Consider the following 23,492-nt stretch of genomic DNA (forward strand, 5'->3'; position numbering starts at 1 on the left):
TTCCCAGAGCTACACAGTCCTCCAGGTGTGATCTAACTAGGGATTTGTATAGCTGTAGTAAACCTTTACCACTTTCTATAACAGCATTTGTACCAGGTTGCACAGCGAAGGAATTAGATTGTATATATTGCCTGAGAACAATGAGGACATTCATGATCAGAATACGTTCCCTTTCAATATTCAAAACTATAGAACCCCAACAGTGCAGATGGAGGCCATTCAGCCCACCAAGTCCGCACGAACCCTCTGAAAGATCTATTTATCTAAGCCCACTCCCCGTCCCATCCCCATAACCCCATCTACCTTTGGACACCAAGGGGCAATTCAGCCTGGCCAATCCACCAAACCTGCACATCTTTGGACGTGGGAATAAACCAGAGCACCCACAGGAAACCCACGCAGCCATAGGGGGAATGTGCAAACTCAACACAGACTGTCACCCAAGGCCAGAATTGAACCAACGCCCTTGGTCTTGTGAGGCAGCAGTGCTGACGCTTATGCCACCATGCTGCCCAAACAATGGCACCCAATGTCGGATGAAGTGAAATGTAAAATTGAATACTTTTGTGCTAAGCATCCTGACTCAAACTCTTTTTAATAATCTTTATTGTCACAAGTAGCCTTACATTGACACTGCAATGAAGTTACTGTGAAGAGACCATAGTCGCCACATTCCAGCACCTGTTCGGGTACACAGAGGGAATATTTAGAATGTCCAAATCACCTAACAGCACATCTTTTAGGACTTATGGGAGGAAACCGGAGCACCCGGAGGAAACCCACGCAGAGGACGCGCAGACTCCACACAGACAGCATATCATTGGGTCAGGGAAACATTGTTAATTTTCATACATTGAGCATGGACTCTGCAGAAGCTCCTGCACCTCTTTCACTCTTGATTTTCACAACTCACTTTTACCAAGGGAATTGGAGAGTGATTTGAAATGTAAAATTCATAGTGATGAACAAAGTGAAGGATATTGGGACTAACTGGGCTGAAGTGCCTCTTAATAACTGAGATTGCGTCCGGTGGCGCGTGCGAGCAGAGCAGTCGTGCTCCCGCCAGTCCGCAGCATTTCAGCATTTTCTGGGGGTTTCCCCATGGTTTCTGTAGGCCACGGGAGGCAGGAGTTCCGTCACCACACCAATATTTATTTACAATAACGATATTACAGGAGCAGCTACAAACAGTGCTGCTAGCAGTCCAGTCAATTTAAGATTGGCTCACAAAGCCTACACAGGTGATTATATAGGCCCCCTCAATGAGCTATCATTGAGGGAGCTCATACTCCAATTGGCCAACCAATAAAGCCAATTGGAGTTCATTACAGTTTCGCTGGTCAGGATTTCTTCTGCCGTTGGGGCCCGAGGGTTGGGCGCCGGGTCGGGCTGGTGGGGACCCCCGTGACCGGAGGAGCAGGGGCATCGAGCCTGAAGCAAGTGGCGAGGAGGAGCGTGGCCTGAGGCGAGGTCTGATTCCAGTAATGGGGGAGCAGTGCACGTCGGGTGGTCCCCCGCTGAAAATGCATGTTTGGGATGTTTGAAGTCCGGTCCCAGGAGAAGAGATGTTTTGAACTTTGATTTTTGAAATTAGTTTTAAAGCTTTTTTTTCAAATTTAATTTTTCAATTTTTTTACTTTGATTTATTTTATTATTTTATTTTTTATTATTTAACTCAAGATGGAGAAAGAAGGAGAAAAATATTATGTGGTTAAGGGATGCCAAAAAACAGCTGTGAAGAAGTGAGGAATCACTGGCTCGGTGCCAAAGGGGAGGACCAGTAAAAGCGCTGACAAGATTTCGGATGCCGGACCGCGTGGTGGGGCTGCACTACTTATAGGATGACAGGTGATGGCTATAGAGCTGGAGAAGCAGTTTGCGAGGCACGTGGAGGCGTTGAGGAAGGAGATGGCGGTCGCACTGAGATCATTGATGGAGGAGGAATCGCCCCGGTGAGGGTGGGTGAGGCCAAGACATCGGCCGAGGTGAGAGAACAGGGTGAAAAGGTGAAGGAAGTGGAGGAGGCGATGTCACAGCATAGTGACCAGCTCACCTCGATGGGAGACGAACTACAGAGGGTGGTGGAGGTCAAGAGAGGACACTGAGCAAAGCTCGAGGACTGAGAGAACCGCTCGAGGCGGCAAATCTGAGAATTTTGGGCTTACCTGAAGGGGCAGAGGGCTCAAGGCCAACCGAATACTTTGCTAAGAGGCTGGCGAAGTTGATGGGGGCGAGTGAAGACCCCTCCCAGTGTGAACTGGACTGAGCTCATCGGTCGTTAAGGCCGAAACCCAAAGTAAATGAGCCGCTGAGAGCAGTAACTATCTGCTTCCATAAATACCACACGAAGGAGAAGGTGCTAAACTGGGCGGAGCAGAAGCAGGAGGTGCAGTGGGATGGTGCGAGAGTTCGGATCTACCAGGATTTGACTAGTGCAGTTAGCAAAGAGACGAGCGGCGTTCAGCCGAGTGAAGGCGGCATTGTACAACAAGGGACTACGATTTGGTATGGTATACCCGGCAAAGCTGAGGGTGACGTACAATGCTAAAGATTTTTATTTTGAAACGGTGGAGGCGGCTGAGGCGTTCATGAAGGCAGAAGGCTTGGGACAGAAGTGAGGGGCGGAGCTGGAAGAGAGATTGTGGACTGTGATTGGGGAGCTGGAAAATGTATAAATGTTATAACTTTCTTATCACTGACCTGTATTGTAACTTGACTTCACATTGTTATAGAGTTTAAGCTTATGTTTGGTTTGATTGGCATTGTTGCTTGTTTTTTTTTGTTGCAACAGTTATGTTATTTAATTGAATTACATGAGTTAGATTGCTTCTCTTTTTGTTCTGGGACTGGGTGGGAGGGGACAGTATGCCATTTTGGGGGAGAGGGGGACTACCCGCACTAGCTAACTAAAGTCGGCTAGTGAACGGAGGTGAGGTGAGAGGAGGGCTGTGAACATTGGAGCCTGGTTAGCAGGTTTCGATGGGCCGATGAGGCGAGCAAGTGGGGGGGGGGGGGGGGGGGGGGGGGGATCATCGTTACTGGGTGAGTTTTTTTCGAGGGGAAGTGCAGCGGGGGATGCTGGGAGGGGGTTTGATGTTCATAATGGAAAGGGACGGGTCAGGCTCATGGGGCAGTGCCCTGTGGTATGATGATAGTGGATCAGAAGGGATAGGGGTGAGGGACCCCCAGTTAGGATAATCACGTGGAACGTGAGGGGCTGGGAGGCCAAGTCAAGAGGTCAAGGGTGCTTGCACATCTTTAAAATTTGAAGGCCGATGTAGCAATGCTGCAGGAGACTCATCTGAGGGTGAAGGACCAAATGAGACTTAAAAATGGCTGGGTTCGTCAGGTGTTTAATTCTGGATTTGACGGAAGAGCTCAAGGGATAGCGGTAATGGTCAGCAAACGGGTCCGGTTCCAGATGGAGAAAGTGGTTGCAGATCAGGGGGGTAGGTATGTGATTGTGACAGGGGTGCTGGTAAGCACGGTAGCATTGTGGGTAGCACAATCGCTTCACAGCTCCAGGGTCCCAGGTTCGATTCCGGCTTGGGTCACTGTCTGTGCGGAGTCTGCACATCCTCCCCGTGTGTGCGTGGGTTTCCTCCGGGTGCTCCGGTTTCCTCCCACAGTCCAAAGATGTGCAGGTTAGGTGGATTGGCCATGATAAATTGCCCTTAGTGTTCAAAATTGCCCTTAGTGTTGGGTGGGGTTACTGGGTTATGGGGATAGGGTGGAGGTGTTAACATAGAACATAGAACAGTACAGCACAGAACAGGCCCTTCAGCCCTCAATGTTGTGCCGAGCCATGATCACTCTACTCAAACCCACGTATCCACCCTATACCCATAACCCAACAACCCCCCCCCCTTAACCTTACTTTTTTATTAGGACACTACGGGCAATTTAGCATGGCCAATCCACCTAACCCGCACATCTTTGGACTGTGGGAGGAAACCGGAGCACCCGGAGGAAACCCACGCACACAGGGGGAGGACGTGCAGACTCCACACAGACAGTGACCCAGCCGGGAATCGAACCTGGGACCCTGGAGCTGTGAAGCATTTATGCTAACCACCATGCTACCCTGCTGCCCTAACCTTAGGTGGGGTGCTCTTCCCAGGAGCCGGTGCAGACTCGATGGGCCGAATGGCCTCCTTCTGCACTGTAGATTCTATGAAAAAGTGTATATGGTCCCAATTAGGACGAAGTGGGATTCGTGAAGGTGTGTGGGGCCATCCCCGACTTGGACACACACAAACTGATAGTGGGGAGGGACTGGAAACTGGTGCAGGAGCCAAAATTGGAAGGTCACGGCCATGCTCGCTGGTCCTGTCAGGGGGCCGACGAAGGCGCTGGCTGAACTAATGGTGGAAATGGGAGGAGTGGACTCTTGGAGGTTTCTGCTCCCGAGGGAGCAGGAGTACTCATTTTTCTCAGCGGTCCATAAGGTATACTCATGGATTGACTTTTTCATGGTGGGAAGGCACTGCTGACTCAGGTTAAAGGGTCGGAGTATTCGACAATTGCAACATCAGATCATGCTCCGCATTGGGTGGATTTGGTACTGGAGAAGGGGATGGTACAGAGACCAGGATGGAAGTTAGATGCAGGACTGTTGGGGACAGAGGGTTCTGTGACAAAATTGAAAATGTAATTGAGGAATATGTACGTTTTAACTGCATTGGTGATGTGTCAAAAGCAGTTGTCTGGGAGGTTTTAAAGGCGGTGGTGAGGGGTGAGGTGGTCTCGTTCAAGGCTAGGGTGTACAAAGAGGAGAGGTTGGAACATCAGAGGGTAATAGATGAGATGCTGGAGGTAGACAGGAGATATGCAGAAGATAGGGACCCAGCGGAGTTAGAAAAGAGGAAGGAACTCCAGGCGAGCTTTGAACGACTATCTACCAGAAGGCGGTATGCCAATTTAGGCGATCAAGGGGTGCAGTTTACAAACATGGAGAAGAGGCGGGCCGTATGTTGGCGGGTCAGCTCTGTAGGGAGGCTGCGGCAAGGGAAATTGTCCAGGTGCAGGACAGGGCAGGGAAGTTGGTGGTAGCTCCAGATCAGACTAACAAGGTCTTTAAGGAATTCTATGCGAGGTTGCACAGGTCAGAGCCACCTGGGGGAGGCCAGGAGATGCAGGAATTTCTCGATGGGCTGGAGTACCTGAGGTTGGGGGAGGGGGACAGGGCTGCATTAGAGGGGGCTATAATGGAGCAGGAGATAAAAGATGCGATTGGAAGGATGCAGTCGGGGAAGGTGGCAGGGCCGGATTGGTTTCCGGTGGCATATTATAAAATACTCAAAAATAAGCTGGTACCGCTGATGCTGGCGATGTTTGAGGAGGCGAGAGGGAAGGGGGTGTCATCACAAACTTTGTGGCAGGCATCAATTTCCCTGTTGCTTAAGAAGGATCCGACAGAGTGTGGGTCATATAGGCCCATGTCACTTCAAAACGTGGACGCAAAGATATTGGCGAAGGTACTGGCAGGTAGGCGAGAGGAGTGCCTCCCGAAGGTGATAGGTGAAGATCAGGCTGGGTTTGTGAGAGCGAGGTAGCTCTTTTCGAACATAAGGAGGGTATTGAACGTGGTTATGGTACGGGCGGAGGGGAAGGAAATAGAGTTGGTTGTGGCACCGGACGCTGAGAAAGCGTTTGACCGGGTAGAATGGGGGTACTTTATTTTTTAATAAACATTTTATTGAGGTATTTTTAGTACAGAAACAACAAAATAGTCAAGATACATGAAACTATAAACATAGTGCAAAAACCGTTTACCTTTGGTACAGGTGCCACCCTTATTACCCCCATACTCTAACCTAAACTACTAGCCCCCCGCCCCTCCTCCCCGCGCCCCCATCTGCTGACGATTACATTTCCGCAAGGAAGTCAATGAACGGTTGCCGCCTCCGGGTGAACCCTAACAGTCAACCTCTCAAGGCGAACTTAATTTTCCCATACAGAGGAAGCCAGCCATGTCTGATAGCCAGGTCTCTAACTTCGGGGGCTTTGGGTCCCTCCATGCCAATAGTATCCGTCTCCGGGCTACTAGGGAAGCAAAGGCCAGAACATCTGCCTCTTTCTCCTCCTGGATTCCCAGATCTTCCGACACCCCGCAAATCGCTACCTCTGGACTCAGCGCCACCATTGTTTTTTTTTAAAATTTAGGTTAACCAATTATTTGTTCCAATTAAGGGGCAATTCAGCGTGGCCAATCCACCTACTCTGCACATTTTTGGGTTGTGGGGGCGATACCCACGCAGAGACGGGGAGAATGTGCAAACTCCACATGGACAGTGACCCAGAGCCGGGATCGAGCCTGGGACCTCAGCACCCGTGAGGCACCTGTGCTAACCACTAGGCCACCGTGCTGCCCTGAACCACTATTTTTAAAACCATGGCCATGACGTCCGCAAACCCCTGCCAAAATCCCCGAAGCTTTGGACATGTCCAAAACATGTGGATTTGGTTCGCTGGACATCCCGCACATTTTGTGCACCTGTCCTCCACCCCAAAGAATCTGCTCATCCGGGCCACTGACATGTGAGCCCGGTGCACAATCTTAAATTGTATCATAGAACATAGAAGATTACAATGCAGTACAGGTCCTTCGGCCCTCGATGTTGTGCTGACCTGTGAAACCAATCTAAAGCCCATCTACACTATTCCATTATCATCCATATGTTTATCCAATGACCATTTAAATGCCCTTAATGTTGGCGAGTCCACTACTGTAGCAGGCAGTGCATTCCACAGCTTTACTACTCTCTGAGTAAAGAACCTACCTCTGACATCTGTCCTAAAACTATCTCCCCTCAATTTAAAGCTATGTCCCCTCGTGCTAGACATCACCATCCGAGGAAAAAGGCTCTCACTGTCCACCCTATCTAATCCTCTGATCGTCTTGTATGTCTCTATTAAGTCACCTCTTAACCTTCTCTCTAACGAAAACAGCCTCAAGTCCCTCAGCCTTTCCTCATAAGATCTTCCCTCCATACCAGGCATCATCTTGGTAAATCTCCTCTGCACCCTGTCCAATGCTTCCACATCCTTCCTATAATGCATAAGGGGCTGGTTAAGCTCACTGGGCTAAATCACTGGCGTTTAAAGCAGACCAAGCAGGCCAGCAGCACGGTTCGATTTCCGTACCAGCCTCCCCGGACAGGCGCTAGAATGTGGCGACTAGGGGCTTTTCACAGTAACTTCATTGACGCCTACTCGTGACAATAAGCGATTTTCATTTCATTTTCATTTTCATGCGGCGACCAGAACGGCACGCAATACTCCAAATGCGGCCACACCAGAGTTTTGTACAGCTGTAACATGACCTCATGGCTCCGAAACTCAATCCCTCTACCAATAAAAGCCAACACAACATATGCCTTCTTAACAACCCTATCAACCTGGGTGGCAACTTTCAGGGATCTATGTACATGAACACCGAGATTTCTCTGCTCATCCACACTACCAGGAATCTTACCATTAGCCCAGCACTCTGCATTCCTGTTACTCCTTCCAAAATGAATCACCTCATACTTTTCTGCATTAAACTCCATTTGCCACTTCTCAGCCCAGTTCTGCAGCTTATCTATGTCCCTCTGTAACCTGCAACATCCTTCCGCATTGTCCACAACCATTGACACGACTTTAGTGTCATCCGCAAATTTATCACCCACCCTTCTAAGCCCTCCTCCAGGTCATTTATAAAAATGACAAACAGCAGTGGCCCCAAAACAGATCCTTGTGGTACACCACTACAGTAGTAGCTGAACTCCAGGCTGAACACTTCCCATCAACCACCACCCTCTGTCTTCTTATAGCTAGCCAATTTCTGATCCAAACCGCTAAATCACCCTCAATCCCATGCCTTTGTATTTTCTGCAATAGCCTACCGTGGGGGACCTTATCAAACGCTTTACTGAAATCCATATACACCACATGTGCCCCTGCCGAATCACCAACCAGGTTCCCCTCACCGTCCTTTACGTTCCCTATCTCCCTAGGTGCCTCCCTCTTCCTAAGCTGCTGTGCAATCATTCTGCTGGCCTTCTCCCCATGTTCATAAATCACCCCTCTCGCCTTTCTCAGCTGTTCCACCGCCCTCCCTGTGGTCAGAAAGCTAAACCCCACCTGCAGCCTTCGCCATTCCCTCAGGAGCCTTGACTCTGGGGTCTCCGCATACCTCCTATCGATCTGTAATATCTCCTTCTGTCCGTCTCTGCCCTATCAACCTTCTCCCTATGAGTCCGGATCGAGATCAGCACCCCCCTTACCACCGCTTTCAGTGCTTGCCAAACCACCGCTGCTGAAGTTTCCCACGTGTCATTGACCTGCAGGTAGCTCTGAATGCATTTGCTCAGCCGCTCGCACACCACTTCATCCGTCAAAAGTCCCACATCTAACCTCCGGTGCGGGCGCTGATTACTGTCTTTGCTAACCTGCAGGTCAATCCAGTGCGTGCATGGTCTGAGATTGTGATCGCCAAATACCCCATGTCCACTACCCCAGCCAGAAAGACCCTGCTCAAAATAAAGAAATCAATCCGGGAGTACACTTTATGCACATGTGAGTAGAAGGAGAACTCCTTCGCCCTCGGCTGCCCAAACCTCCATGGATCCACCCCTGCCCCCCCCCCCCTCCCCCCCCCCCCCCCCCCCCCTCCCCAACCCCCATCAGCTCCATCAACCATTGCCATTCCTTTGCCATTGTTGGCACCCTGCCTGTTTTTGAGCTTGACCGGTCCAAGCCCGGGTCCATAACTGTATTGAAGTCCCCTCCCATGACCAACCGGTGCGAATCCAGGTCCGGTACCTTCCCCAGCATCCTCTTTATAAACTCCACATCATCCCAATTTGGCACATATATATTCACAAATACAACCTGCACCCCCTCCAGTTTCCCACTGACCATAAGATACCGACCTTCCACATCCAAGACTATTCTACCTGCCTCAAACACCACCCGCTTATTGTTCAGGATTGCGACTCCTCTAGTCTTAGAATCTAGTCCCGAATGAAACACCTGGCTGACCCAGCCTTTCCTCAACCTAACCTGGTCCGTTACCTTGAGGTCTCCTGCAACATCACCACGTCCGCCTTCAATCCCCTAAGATGCCCTTTTGACCGGCCCATTTAAACCATGAACATTCCAGGTGATCAGCCCAGTTGGGGTCTTATTGCCTCCCCCTCCGCCGATCAGTCATCCCCTTTTTTAGGCACGCCACCAGCCTGTGATCCATGCCTGCACGTAGAATGGGGGCACTTGATGGCAGTTCTAAAGCGGTTTAGAATTGGATCCAGATTTGTGGACTGGGTGAAGCTATTATGTAAGGAGCCGAGGGCCAGGCTCCGCACAAATAACATCAGCTCAGAATACTTTCCTCTCGACCGTGGGACTAGACAGGGATGTCCTAATTCCCCCCTGTTGTTTGCACTCGCAATCGAGCCATTGGCCATCGCATTAAGAAGTTTGGGGGTATGAAAAGGGATAGTGCGAGGGGGAGGGGGGGGATAGAGCATAGGGTGTCTTTATATGCTGATGACTTGTTATTATACATGTCGGAATCAAGTGCGTCGATAGGGGGAATATTGGAGCTGCTTTGGATGTTTGGGTCTTTCTCAGGGTACAAATTAAATCTAGACAAGAGTGAATAGTTTGTGCTGTCTCGGCCAGGGGTGAGGGCAGGGGCGGGGAGCTGCCATTCCGTAAGGCAGGGACTCACTTTAGATACATGGGGGTGCAGGTTGCTCGAGTATGGGGAGGGGGAGGGAGGGGGGCTCCGCAGGTACAACATTTCTAATTTGGTGGGGAGGGTGAAAGCTGATCTGGCAAGGTGGGATGGTCTCCCTCTGTCATTGGTGGGTCGGGTGCAGAGGGTTAAAATTAATGTGCTGCCGTGATTCCTGTTTATTTTTCAATGCCTGCCGATTTTCCTGCTAAAGGCATTTTTTAGAGAGATTGAAGGGATGATCACCTCGTTCATAAGGGGAGTAAGGTGGCCAGAATTAAAAAGGTGCTACTACAGAGAGGAAGGCAGGCAGTGGGTTTGGATCTTCCGAACCTGATGTATTATTACTGGGCAGTGAATATGGAGAAGGTACGGAGCTGGGTCAGGGGGGCTGACTCCCAATGGGTCAGAATGGAGGAGAGTTTGGCTAGGGGTCGGGATTGAAGACACTAGCGACAGCGCCGCTCCAGACAGCCCCAAGGGGATGCTCACGGAGTCCAGTAGTAATAGCTTCGTTGAGAATTTGGAGGCAGTTTCAACAGCACTTTGGGTTGGGGGCAACGTCAAGGGAAATGCAATTCGGGGGAACCATAGATTTGAGCCAGGAAAGTGGGAAGGAAATTTTCGGAGATGGGAAGAGAAAGGAATTAGGACACTAAAAGATTTATTTCTTGGGGATCGTTTGCGGGATTGACGGAGCTGGGAGCGAAGTATGGGCTGGAGCAGGGGGAAATATTCAGATGCATGCAGGTTGCCAGAAAGGAGATACAGAGCTTTCCAGTAGAGCCGGCTTCCACATGGCTTGGAGGAGGTGCTGACGTCAGGGGGACTGGAGAAGAGGGTAGTATCGGTGGTTTACGGGGCTATTTTGGAAGACGAGAAGGCACAGCTGGAAGTGATCACGGCAAAGTGGGAGAAAGAGTTGGGAGAGGATATGGGGGAGGGGTTCTGGTGTGAGGTGCTCCGCAGGGTGAACGCCTCCACCTCCTGTGCGCGGTTGGAGCTGATACAGCTGAAGGTGGTGTACAGAGGGCACTTTACAAGGGCGAGGATGAGCCGGCTATTTGAGGGGGTAGATGTGTGAACATTGTGGGGGCCCCGCAAACCACGTTCATATGTTTTGGGCCTGTCCAAAGCTGGAGGTGTTTCGAGTAATTTCTAAAGTGGTGCAAGTAAAACTGGACCCGGGCCCGCGGGAGGCCATATTCGGGGTTTTGGACCAGCCAGGGCTGGAAACGGGCACGGAGGCAGATGTTTTAGCCTTCACCTCATTGATCGCCCAAAGACTGATCCTGTTAGGGTGGAGATCAACCTCTACACTGTGTGCCCTGGCGTGGCAGGGGTACCTGATGGAATTGTTAACGCTTGAAAAGGTCAAATTTGAAATGAGGGGAAGGATGGAGGGGTTCTACAATTCATGGGCGTTATTAATTATGCACTTTTGCGAATTGGATCACATTGAACATTAGGGGGGTTTGGGGCTAGGAGAGTTGGGGGGAGGGGGACTGTATGTGTTCATGGTGATTATGGGTGATTCCTGATTCCTTTTTGTCATTTGTGTTTGTTAACATGCGGGCCAATGTTTGGGGTTTGGTGGGAGGATGGGATCATTGTTATTGATATGGAGATTGACATTACATTTGTTACTGATTATTGTTTGGCATAAATTTGGGAGAAAATGTGAGAAAGGAGAATAAAAAATATATATTTTTTTAAATAACTGTGAGATTGCACAAATTCTGTTCCCCAGATCAATATCTCCATAGCATTCTGCCCCAATATATTGATGCAAAACATGATCTTGAAGTGCAGCACGATGACACTGTCTGTATTACTAATCAAGTCACTTCAGCTGCTTTCAGTAGAATGTTTTGATAGTGTAGTGGTTATCAAGTCAGACTAACAGCCGATCACTCTGGCTTCAAAACAGTATCAAAGTCATTTAATTTCAGAGAGGCAAAAACCCACGTTTCTTGTTGAATTGAATATTTGTTACATCCCTGGAACACAAGATGCTCCAACCCCAATCCAAACCTCCCAAATACACTGAGCACAGCCTCAGGAAAACACAGGTAGATTATATCCAACTCACTAAACTTCTGAGCAGCATTTACACTTTCTTTGAGCTTCAATCAGGAAACTCAGCTGATACAGTTTGTGGAAACTTGCTCCTCATGAACGGTTGTTCATAGAATCCCTACGGTGCATATGGAGGCCATTCAGCCCCCTCTGAAAGAGCCCACACCCACTTCCAAGCCTTACCCTAATCCGCAGATCTTTGGACACTAAGGGTCAATTTATAGCATGGCTGACCCGTCTAACCTGCAAGTTTCTGTACTGTGGGAGGAAACCGGAGTAGCCAGAAGAGGAAACCCAAGCACACCTGAGGAAAAGTGCAAAGTCTGCACATACAGTCACCGAAGCCAGAATTGAACCCGGGTCCCTGACACTGTGAGGCAGCTAACCACCGTCCCTCCCATTTTTTTCTTGTGAACAGAAGTAAAACCTTTAAAAATTGAGATTGTAAAATTATTATTCATTCTTGGGACGTGGACATCACTGGCTGAGCCAGCCTTTGTTGCCCATCCCTAACTGCCCTTGACCTGAGTAGTTTGCTGGGCCATTTCAGTGGGTGGGGGTGGCATTTAAGAGTCAACTGCATCATTGCGTGGGTTTGGAGTCACATGTAGGCCAGACTGGGTTAGGTCAGCAGATTTTCTTCCCTGAAGGATATTAGTGGACCAGCTGGGTTTTTATGACAATCGACAATGATGTTGATTGGACAGTTAATTCCAGGTTTTTGTTGAAATCAAATTTCACCACCTGCCATGATGGGATTCGAACCTGAGTCCCCAGGGCATGACCCTGGGTGTCTGGATTACTAATTCAGTGACAATACCACAACTTCACTGTCTCCCAGTCTGCAGCAGATTCTTTGTGCCTTGAGAACCATTACAAACAAATTTTTTAAACACAATTGGCAAAATGGGAAGTGGTAAAGCTTCATGTCATTGGGCAGACGTAATAACATTTCAGACAGTCTGCAATAGAAATGTTTATTGAAGCAAATTAACATATTTTATCCCCATCTAGAATGAACATGGGTAGACTTAAATGTTTTTAGTTATAAATCCCAACTACTGCAGTTACTTATGTACTCGATAGTTTCTCAGCAAGTGGGGTGACTGAATGAATAACTTCCCACACTCGGAGCAGACGAATGGTCTCCCCCCGGTATGAACTTGCCCATTTGTCTGTAGATTGCCTAAATCAGTGAATCCCTTCCCTCACTTGGAGCAACTGAATGGTCTCTCCACAATGTGAATTCGCTGGCGTGTCAGCAGAATGGAATACTGAGTGAATCCCATCCCACACTCTGAGCAGGTGAACTGTCAATGACCTGTGTGAACTCGCTGGTGTCTCAGCAGGTGAGATGTCCGAGTGAATCCTTTCCCACACTTGGAGCAGCTGAATGGTCTCTCCACAATGTGAATTCGCTGGTGTGTCAACAGAATGGAATACTGAGTGAATCCCATCCCACACTCTGAGCAGGTGAACTGTCAATGACCTGTGTGAACTCGCTGGTGTCTCAGCAGGTGAGATGTCCGAGTGAATCCTTTCCCACACATGGAGCAGCTGAATGGCCTTTCCCCAGTGTGAATTCGCTGGTGTGTCAGCAGGGTAGCTGATTGAGTAAATTGCTTCCCACATTCGGAGCATATAAATGGTTTCTCCCCAGTGTGAATTCGCTGGTGTGCCAGCAGGGTGGATAACTGAGCGAATCTCTTCCCACATTCAGAGCAGGTGAACAGTCTCTCTCCGGTGTGAATGCGGTTGTGTTTCCACAGGGTGGATGCACCAGCAAATCCCTTCTCACACACCAAACATATAAATGGCCTCTCCCCAGTGTGAGAACGCTTATGAGTTTCCAGTTGGGACGGGTATGCAAATCTCTTCCCACAGTCCCCACATTTCCATGGCTTCTGCTCAGTGTGACTGCGCTCGTGTATCGACAAGTCAGATGACTGGCTGAAGCCTCGTACATGCACAGAGGATATATCTGTGTTTTCCTCACTGTGAACGGTGCTTTTAACTTCCATGTTCAAAATCCAATGGTAATCAGGTTATGATAAATTGTGCAACTCTGTCAGATTTTGGCAAAATGTTGGTCTTGCGTATTTCCACCTGGGAAAATTGTTTAAAACAGACAAAGGTGATTGAGAGAGAACATGGAAAAACACAAAGGCAGATTATGAAATTGAGCTGAATGAATCCGGTAATTTGTGGACCGGAAAAAGTGACCATGAAAGTTGCTGGATTGTTGCAAAAACCAAACTGTTTCACTAATGTCTTCAGAGTAGCGAGCCTGGTCAGAACTTTACCAAAATGTCAGTGGAGTGGAGGGGGAAGGATAATGGAAGCAGGGAGTCCAAAAGGGTTTTATTCATCTAGAATTCCACCAGAACTTTAACAGTTTCTCCCAAACCCTCACTCTCCACAGGGCTAAATCGCTGGCTTTGAAAGCAGACCAAGGCAAGCCAGCAGCACGGTTTGATTCCTGTAACAGCCTCCCCGAACAGGTGCTTGAATGTGGCGACTAGGGGCTCTTCACAGTAACTTCATTTGCAGCCTATTCGTGACAATAAACAATTTTCATTTTCATTTTCATTTGAAGGACCAGGATGGCAGGTGTATGTGAACACAATCACCTCCAAATTCCCTTCCCAGTATCTCAATGCCTGACTTGTCTGACATTCAGTATTGGGTGAACAGAAATTTCCTCCGTTTAAAAATTGGAAGATTGAAGTAATTGTCTTCAGTGCCCGCTACAAACTCCAGTTCCTAAGCATCATTTCCATCCATCTCTCCCACAACGTTGACCCTGAACCAGACTGTTCACTATCTTGGTGTCATACTTCACCCCAAGGTGAGCTTGTGACTACATATCACTGAGACCACCTATTTCTACTGCAGTAACTTTAAAAAAGTACCCAATTCATTTTTTCCAATTAAGGGGCAATTTTAGCAAGGCCAATCCACCTACCCTGCACACCTTTGGGCTGTGGGGGCGAAACCCACGCAAACACGGCGAGAATGTGCAAACTCCACACGGACTGTGACGCAGAGCTAGACCTGGACCCCGGCGCCATGAGGCAGCAGTGCTGATCACTGCTCCACCGTGCTGCCCCTACCTCAGTAACTTTGTCTCACTTCACTTCTGCCTCAGCTCATTTACTGCTGAAACTCATCCATTCCTTTGTTCCATCTAAACTAGACTATTCCAGTACTCACATGAAGATGAGTCATTTAAAATTCTATTTCCCGTGTCCTTTCTCGTACTAAGACTCATTCATCCAACACCCCTGTCCTCATTGAGCTACATAGGCTCCTGGTTCAGCAACACCTCAATGTTAATTTTGTCATTGTTATTTTCCCCTCACGAACTCTATAATATCCTCCAATCTACATCCCCCTCAGATATCAAACCTCATCTAATTCTGGCATATTGAGCATCTCTGATTTTAAATGACCCACCAATTGCGACCGTACCATCAGCTGTCCAGGCCATAAGCACTGGAATTCCCTCCTCAAACCTCTCTCCTCCTTACTACCGAACTCTTTAACCAAGCATTTGATCATCTGCCCTAATATCTACTTGTATGCCTCAGTGCCAAATATTGTAATATAATATTCCAGTGGTTAACTTTAACTGTGATTACTTTGGACGGTTTTATTCCATTCAAGGTGCTTTATAAATACAAGTTTTTGTTAATTTGGATATACATCATCACTGAGTGAAAATCATGTACCTCTTTACCAATCAACTTTGTGGCAGTACCTTCACAACAGTGAATGCAGCGGTTCAGGAAGAAGGCCCATTAACACCGGATCAATGCACAATTGAGGATTGAGAATATCTGCTGCTCTTGTTAGTCATGATGTGGAGATGCCGGCATTGGACAGGGGTGAGCACAGTAAGAAGTCTTACAACACCAGGTTAAAGTCCAACAGGTCGAATCACTAGCTTTCGGACAACGAATGAACGGGCATCGCGCGACAATCACCAGGCAGGAATGTTCCCTTCCAGTCGCGGAACACTTCAGCAGTCAAGGGCATTCAGCCTCTGATCTCCGGGTAAGCATTCTCCAAGGCGGCCTTCAGGACGCGCAACAACGCAGAATTGCTGAGCAAAAACTTATAGCCAAGTTCCGCACATGAGTGCGGCCTCAACCGGGACCTGGGATTCACGTCGCATTACATTCATCCCCCATCATCTGGCCTGGGCTTGTGAAATCCTACCAACTAGAACAGAGAACATAGAACGATACAGCGCAGTACAGGCCCTTCAGCCCTCGATGTTGCACCGACATGGAAAAAACTAAAGGCCATCTAACCTACACTATGCCCTTATCATCCATATGCTTATCCAATAAACTTTTAAATGCCCTCAATGTTGGCGAGTTCACTACTGTTGCAGGTAGGGCATTCCACGGCCTCACCACTCTTTGCGTAAAAAACCCACCTCTGACCTCTGTCCTATATCTATTACCCCTCAATTTAAGGCTATGTCCCCTCGTGCTAGCCACGTCCATCCGCGGGAGAAGGCTCTCGCTGTCCACCCTATCTAACCCTCTGATCATTTTGTATGCCTCTATTAAGTCACCTCTTAACCTTCTTCTCTCTAACGAAAACAACCTCAAGTCCATCAGCCTTTCCTCATAAGATTTTCCCTCCATACCAGGCAACATCCTGGTAAATCTCCTCTGCACCCGTTCCAAAGCTTCCACGTCCTTCCTATAATGAGGCGACCAGAACTGTACGCAATACTCCAAATGCGGCCGTACTAGAGTTTTGTACAACTGCAACATGACCTCATGGCTCCGGAACTCAATCCCTCTACCAATAAAGGCCAACGCACCATAGGCCTTCTTCACAACCTTATCAACCTGGGTGGCAACTTTCAGGGATCGATGTACATGGACACAGAGATCCCTCTGCTCATCCACACTACCAAGAATTTTACCATTAGCCAAATATTCCGCATTCCTGTTATTCTTTCCAAAGTGAATCACTTCACACTTCTCCACATTAACCTCCATTTGCCTCCTCTCAGCCCAGCTCTGCAGCTTATCTATGTCCCTCTGTAACCTGCAACATCCTTTCGCACTGTCTACAACTCCACCGACTTTAGTCTCGTCTGCAAATTTACTCACCCATCCTTCTGCGCCCTCCTCTAGGTCATTTATAAAAATGACAAACAGCAACGGCCCCAGAACAGATCCTTGTGGTACGCCACTCGTAACTGAACTCCATTCTGAACATTTTCCTTCAACCACCACTCTCTGTCTTCTTTCAACTAGCCAATTTCTGATCCACATCTCTAAATCACCCTCAATCCCCAGCCTCCGTATTTTCTGCAATAGCCGACCGTGGGGAACCTTATCAAACGCTTTACTGAAATCCATATACACCACACCAACTGCTCTACCCTCGTCTACCTGTTCAGTCACCTTCTCAAAGAACTCGATAAGGTTTGTGAGGCATGACCTACTCTTCACAAAAACATGCTGACTATCCCTAATCATATTATTCCTATCTAGATGATTATAAATCGTATCTTTTATAATCCTCTCCAAGACTTTACCCACCACAGACGTTAGGCTCACCGGCCTATAGTTACCGGGGTTATCTCTACTCCCCTTCTTGAACAAAGGGACCACATTTGCTATCCTCCAGTCCTCTGGCACTATTCCTGTAGCTAATGATGACCTAAAAATCAAAGCCAAAGGCTCAGCAATCTCATCCCTGGCTTCCCAGAGAATCCTAGGATAAATCCCATCAGACCCCGGGGACTTATCTATTTTCTCCTTGTCCAGAATTGCCAACACTTCTTCCCTACGCACCTCAATGCCATCTATTCTAATAGCCTGGGTCTCAGCATTCTCCTCCACAATATTATCATTTTCCTGAGTGAATACTGACGAAAAGTATTCATTTAGTATCTCGCTTATCTCCTCAGCCTCCACACACAACTTCCCACCACTGTCCTTGACTGGCCCTACTCTTACCCTAGTCATTCTTTTATTCCTGACATACCTATAGAAAGCTTTTGGGTTTTCCTTGATCCTACCTGCCAAAGACTTCTCATGTCCCCTCCTTGCTCGTCTTAGCTCTCTCTTTAGATCCTTCCTCGCTTCCCTGTAACTGTCCTGGCTTGAGACAATTCACACCTCTTTAACCTGGGGTTACCCCTATCTCTGGATCTGTAAAGACCTGATTACCTGCAAATGCTCGCACTCTAAGCATTGTCTGGCATCTTTGAATTTGTGTATATATATGTTTCTGGAACATACCTCGCCATTCACCTAAGGAAGGAGCAGTGCTCCGAAAGCTAGTGTTTGAAACAAACCTGTTGGACTTTAACCTGGCGTTGTAAGACTTCTTACTGTGCTCTTGTTAGTGACACCCAAATCCCAAGATTGAAGTAAAGAAACAAAAAAATGAATTGGCAGTACCAGTTTACATGATCATCCCCGGAATCTACCTCCCGTAACAATTTCACACTGAAAATTGCTATTCAAAAGTCCAGGCACCATTTATTGAGTTGGGTAGGTCAATGACCTGCCATCAAATGGCAAGATAACTCTCAGCGACAGTGGCTGACAAATGGTGGTCAGTTTCCATAGTTCTCTATGTACCAGAAAATTCTCTATCTAAAAATTATTGGTGTAATAATATAATAATTTTTATTGTCACAAGTAGTCTTACATTAACACTGCAATGAAGTTACTGTGAAAATTCCCTTGTCACTACATTCCGCCATCTCTGCGGGTACACTGAGGTAGAATTCAGAATATCCAAGTTACCTAACAGCACCCAACCCTGGGTTTCCTTCGAGTGCTCCAGTTTCCTACCACAGTCCAAAGTTGTGCAAGTTAGGTGGATTGACAATGCTAAATTGCCCCTTAGTGTCATAGATCATAGAATTTACAGTGCAGAAGGAGGCCATTCGGCCCATCGAGTTTGCACCGGCTCTTGGAAAGAGCACCCTACCCAAGGTCAACACCTCCCCTTATTCCCAATAACCCAGTAACCCCACCCAACACTTAGGGCAATTTATCATGGCCAATCCACCTAACCTGCACATCTTTGGACTGTGGGAGGAAACCGGAGCACCCGGAGGAAACCCACGCACACACGGGGAGAATGTGCAGACTCCACACAGACAGTGACCCAAGCCGGAATCGAACCTGGGACCCTGGAGCTGTATAGCCATTGTGCTATCCACAATGCTACCGTGCTGTCAAAAATGGTTAGGTGGGGTTCCTGGGTTTTGGGGATAGGGTGGAGGCATGGCCTTAAGTAGGGTGCTCTTTCCAAGAGCTGGTGCAGACTCGATGGGCCAAATGGTCTCCTTCAGCACTGTATGATTCTATGAATCTAACACTCATATCAACCTTCAATCCGGCTCCATAGGTGGGAAAATGGGTCTTCCTTGGGGCAGCAGGGTAGCATGGTGGTTAGCATAAATGCTTCACAGCTCCAGGGTCCCAGGTTTGATTCCCGGCTGGGTCACTGTCTGTGTGGAGTCTGCACGTCCTCCCCCTGTGTGCGTGGGTTTCCTCCGGGTGCTCCGGTTTCCTCCCACAGTCCAAAGATGTGCGGGTTAGGTGGATTGGCCATGCTAAATTGCCCGTAGTGTCCTACAAAAAGTAAAGTTAAGGGGGGGTTGTTGGGTTACGGGTATAGGGTGGATATGTGGGTTTGAGTAGGGTGATCATGGCTTGGCACAACATTGAGGGCCGAAGGGCCTGTTCTGTGCTGTGCTGTACTGTTCTATGTTCTATCCAGCTTATTTATGCCCCTGTTATACACTGCTATACATGTCCTTTCTCAACCTTTACGGATTCAAAGAAAACAGCCCCAGCCTCCCCACTCTCTTTAATCCAATCCTGACTACAAGCTCCACTCCCTAACCATCAATCTCTTTTACAGTTTGAGGTTGAAACAGACCGTTCACAAAAACAAAAAATGCTGAATATACCGCATCTGTAGAGAGAACTGGAAACATGATGAGATTTATGCTGTTGGGGGAGGGGTGTGCGGGCAGAGAAGTGGGGCTGGATAGAGGGCCAGCCATAGGGAAAGCCTATGGATGCACAACGATGTCACGGACTGAAAGACAAAGGAAATGCAACGGGTGATGAGAGTGGCACATTAAAAGATCAGATTGTGTTAATGAAAAACAAAGGTAAGCAGTGTGTCAAAGGACAACTTGGAACAGGGACAGACGGTCCTCCTGGGGGGGGGGGGGGGGGGGGGGGAGAGAGAGTTGATGGTAAGGGAAAAACAGATGGATGGAAGAAAATAAAATATTTTTAAATGGGTCAAGGTGGAGGAGAGAGTTCAGTATGAAGTTATTGTTAAATCCGAAAAGCAGTAACATGCTTAATCGGAAGATGAGATGCCCCTCCAATTTGCGCTGGGCTTCACTGGAACAGTGTAGCAGACTAAGGATGGATATGTGGACATGAGGGCAGGACGGTGAGTTGAAATGGCAAGCATCAGGGGATCTGGAAACTGCTTGCAGAAGGATTGATGACGTTCTGCAAAGCGATCACCCAGTCCCCGTTTAGTCCCTTCAATGTAGAGTAGACCCCATTGGGAGCAGGAAATGCAACAGACTAAACTGCACAGGAAGCACTGCCTCACCTGAAAAATAATGTTTAGTCCCTGGGATGATGAGCAGCGATGAGGTAAAGGGAGGACTGTTCACAACAGTGGTGTCACTTTTCACCTCAAGCCCAGCTTCTGACCACATATCACTAAAAGGGCTTATTTCCACCTCTGTAACTTTGTCTAACTTCACTCCGACCTCAGCTCATGGCAGAAACCACAGCACTCTCAGCAACCCTCAATCCAAATCCATTAGATGGATAGAGAAATACAGCACAGAACAGGCCCTTCGGCCCACGATGTTGAGCCGAACTTTTGTCCCAGTTTAATCAAAGAATTTTGGACAATTTTTCATGGCCAATCCACCCAACCTGCACATCTTTGGGCTGTGGGAGGAAACCGGAGTACCCGGAGGAAACCCACGCAGTCACGGGGAGGATGTGCAGACTCCACACAGACAGTGACCCAAGTCGAAATCGAACTTGGGACCCTGGAGCTGTGAAGCAATTGTGCTATCCACAATGCTATCGTGCTGCCCTTAAGAAGTTAACCTACACTCCATTATTCTACCCTAATCCATGTACCTATCCAATAGCCGCTTGAAGGTCCCTAACGTTTCCGACTCAACTACTTCCACAGGCAGTGTATTCCATGCCCCTACTACTCTCTGACATCCCCTCTATATCTTCCACCATTTATCTTAAATTTATGTCCTCTTGTAATGGTGTGTTCCACCCGGGGAAAAAGTCTCTGACTGTCTACTCTATCTATTCCCCTAATCATCTTGTAAACCTCTATCAAGTCGCCCCTCATCCTTCTCCGTTCTAATGAGAAAAGACCTAGCACCCTCAACCTTTCCTCGTATGACCTACTCTCCATTCCAGGCAACATCCTGGTAAATCTCCTTTGCACCTTTTCCAAAGCTTCCACATCCTTCCTAAAATGAGGCGACCAGAACTGCACACAGTACTCCAAATATGGCCTGACCAAGGTTTTGTACAGCTGCATCATCACCTCACGGCTCTTAAATTCAATCCCTCTGCTAATGAACGCTAGCACACCATAGGCCTTCTTCACAGCTCTATCCACTTGAGTGGCAACTTTCAAAGATCTATGAACATAGACCCCAAGATCTCTTTGCTCCTCCACATTGCCAAGAACCCTACCGTTAACCCTGTATTCCGCATTCATATTTGTCCTTCCAAAATGGACAACCTCACACTTGTCAGGGTTAAACTCCATCTGCCACTTCTCAGCCCAGCTCTGCATTCTATCTATGTCTCTTTGAAGCCGACAACAGCCCTCCTCACTAGCCGCGACTCCACCAATCTTCGTATCATCTGCAAATTTACTGACCCACCCTTCAACTCCCTCGTCCAAGTCGTTAATGAAAATCAGAAACAGCAGAGGACCCAGAACTGATCCCTGCAGTACACCACTGATAACTGGGCTCCAGGTTGAATATTTGCCATCCACCACCACTCTCTGTCTTCTATCGGTTAACCAGTTTGTTATCCAACTGGCCAAATTTCCCACTATCCCATGCCTCCTTACTTTCTGCACAAGCCTACAATGGGGAACCTTATCAAATGCCTTACTAAAATCCATGTACACTACATCCACTGCTTTACCTTCATCCACATGCTTGGTCACCTCCTAAAAGAAGTCAATAAGACTTGTAAGGCAAGACCTACCCCTCACAAATCCGTGCTGACTATCCCTAATCAAGCAGTTCCTTTCCAGATGCTCAGAAATCCTATCCCTCAGTACCCTTTCCATTACTTTGCCTACCAGCGAAGTAAGACTAACTGGTCTGTAATTCCCAGGGTTATCCCTATTCTCTTTTTTAAACAGGGGCACGACATTCGCCACTCTCCAATCCTCTGGTACCACCCCTGTTGACAACGAGGATGAAAAGATCATTGCCAACGGCTCTGCAATTTCATTTCTTGCTTCCCATAGAATCCTTGGATATATCCCGTCAGGCTTGTCTATCCTCAAGTTTTTCAAAACGCGCAACACATCTTCCTTCCTGACAAGTATCTCCTCGAACTTATCAGTCTGTTTCACACTGTCCTCTCCAACAATATGGCCCCTCTTGTTTGTAAATACTGAAGAAAAGTACTCGTTCAAGACCTCTCCTATCTCTTCAGACTCAATACACAATCTCCCGCTACTGTCCTTGATCGGACCTACCCTCGCTCTAGTTATTCTCATATTTCTCACATATGTGTAAAAGGCCTTGGGGTTTTCGTTGATCCTACCTGCCAAAGATTTTTCATGCCCTCTCTTAGCTCTCCTAATCCCTTTCTTCAGTTCCCTCCTGGCTATCTTGTATCGCTCCAGCGCCATGTCTGAGACTTGTTTTTTCAGCCTTACATAAGTCTCCTTCTTCCTCTCAACAAGACATTCAACCTCTCTTGTCAACCATGGTTCCCTCACTCGACCATCTCTTCCCTGCCTGACAGGGACATACATATCAAAGACACGCAGTACCTGTTACTTGAACAAGTTACACATTTCACTTGTGTCCTTCCCTGACAGCCTATGTTCCCAACTTCTACACTTCAATTCTTGTCTGACAGCATTGTATTTACCCTTCCCCCAATTATAAACCTTGCCCTGTTGCACGCACCTATCACTCTCCATAACTAAAGTGAAAGTCACAGAATTGTGGTCACTACCTCCAAAATGCTCCCCCACTAATAAATCTATCACCTGCCCTGGTTCATTACCAAGTACTAAATCCAATATGGCCTCCCCTCTGGTCGGACAATCTACATACTGTGTTAGAAAAGCTTCCTGGACACACTGCACAAACACTACCCCATCCAAACTATTTGATCTAAAGAGTTTCCACTCAATGTTTGGGAAGTTGTAGTCACCCATGACTACTACCCTGTGACTTCTGCACCTTTCCAAAATCTGTTTCCCAATCTGTTCCTCCACATCCCTGCTGCTATTGGGGGGCCTATAGAAAACTCCCAACAAGGTGACTGCTCCTTTCCTGTTTCTGACTTCAACCCATATTACCTCAGTAGGCAGATCCCCCTCGAACTGCCTTTCTGCAGCTGTTATACTATCTCTAATT

This window comes from Scyliorhinus canicula, chromosome 17 (assembly GCF_902713615.1).
Source record: "Scyliorhinus canicula chromosome 17, sScyCan1.1, whole genome shotgun sequence".
In the NCBI taxonomy this organism is placed as follows: Eukaryota; Metazoa; Chordata; class Chondrichthyes; order Carcharhiniformes; family Scyliorhinidae; genus Scyliorhinus; species Scyliorhinus canicula.